This window comes from Triticum dicoccoides, chromosome 7B (genome assembly GCF_002162155.2).
Source record: "Triticum dicoccoides isolate Atlit2015 ecotype Zavitan chromosome 7B, WEW_v2.0, whole genome shotgun sequence".
Lineage (NCBI taxonomy): Eukaryota > Viridiplantae > Streptophyta > Magnoliopsida > Poales > Poaceae > Triticum > Triticum dicoccoides.
This window is the reverse complement of record NC_041393.1, coordinates 128,489,400-128,491,218: the sequence shown is the minus strand read 5'-3', so window position 1 is coordinate 128,491,218 and position 1,819 is coordinate 128,489,400.

Genomic DNA, 1,819 nt, shown 5'->3' with positions numbered 1-1,819 from the left:
CTCCACTAACAAGAGATCTCGTCCCGAGATCTTAGGACCAAGACGGAAGGAAAAAAGGGATGAGGTGAAACAAGAACTCAAGAGAAGAAGCAAAGAATCGAGAGCACTCGAGAAGAAGAGAGGAACTACGAGAATGGCGAGAATCGAAAGCTCGCAGAGTCAGATAGACTATGAAACAACTCCAGTTAGAACGAGATAAGAAACGAATAAGACTGAAAGGATTTAAGCAACACTCCGGCTGAAACATGGAAAGGATAGACCATGAACTTCACCAGATGGGATGGCGCTTGACGAACTGAACAACGCAAAGCCTCCGGAAGAATTGAAAGAATGGAATGAAAAGAACTTTGAAGGAAGGTTGAACGAATTTGAATATCTGGGAAGAACGAAGAAAGGCAAAACTTCACTTCAGAAGAAAATGAAGAATTATTTGCACTTTGAGACGCGAGAAGAAAAGATACTTGAACTCCACCTTCAAGAATCTTGATGAACTCTTGAAGAAAGAAATAAATCATGAAGAACCACCATGAAGAACTCCGGTAGCAAAAGGATGATGAGATAGAATGAAGGATGAAAGAATAAGATGAGCCTTCCGATGATTTAGATGGAGGTTTCGACGAAATGGCCTAGGAGATTTGAACGCCGGAAAAGAAAAGATGGAGAACACTTGGAACTAAAATTTATTCCTCAAGAATAAACTCCGAATGAAGGGATTACTCACTTGGATGAAATAAGAATAAGATTTATTGTATGCTTATCCTTCATCAAATTAAATTGATGACAAACAATGGATTTGCATATAACTTATTCTTGTTGAAAAAGAATTGAGAAGGTCTTCACGAACCACCGGTAGGATTGGAAGAACGAATGGATTAATATGATAATCAAGGAAAAAGAATCTTGAACGAACCACCGTAAGAATTCAGAAATGACTGACGAAAGAGAATGAATCACCGGGAAGAATTAGAAGAACAAATATGCAAGAGGGGATTTAGATGCACAAGAACGAAGAGATAACGAGCTGATTACTTGAATGAAGCACCGGGATAATTGGATAACGGTAGCTGAAATCTGAGGACGAAGAATTCTTCTGGAACGATGGCCTCCGGTGAAAAGAAACGGGAAAACAACTCCTGACATACTCCGGATGGATGAAAAGAACTTCTGTCAAACGGAATAATTTGAGAGGATAATATGAAGCTAGAGCCACGAAACTTTGAGAGAACGGGCAAGATTTAGAGGAAAAACTCTTCTTCGGTCTTGAAAAGACGACGAGAAACACCACCAAAATTACTGAGATACTCCGGGAGAATGAAAAGCAAAGAGGTTGAGCCAACAATGAAAATGATTTGAAATCGATCTTGGAGAAGACATGTGACTGATGAAATTCATACTTACGTCAGACTTCGGAAAGGATTTGGGAATAGCTCCGGGAATAATTAGAAGAGTCAGGTAAGATCCTAGGAAAAGACCTATGGGTTAGGGCCCACTGAAGAGAAAACACCGTTGAAAAGGATTGTTGAAGAGACAGATGATGCACCGGAACAATTGAAATATTTGAATGAGGTGACAACCTCAAATCAATTCAAACACAGACGAATCTCATGAGATGTCTTGAACACTCCGGAATGACAAACTGGCGAGAGGCAAACGAGCAGGGAAAACATTTGAGCTGAGGAAAGAATATAATCACTACCAAAAAACTTGAATTAAGTCCACCGGAGAAGAATAAGAGATGAAGAATGTCCACCGAGACAAGAATTCACCGGTTGAAATAATTTACGAAAGACTGAAGAGGTTCCACACGAATGAAATAGGT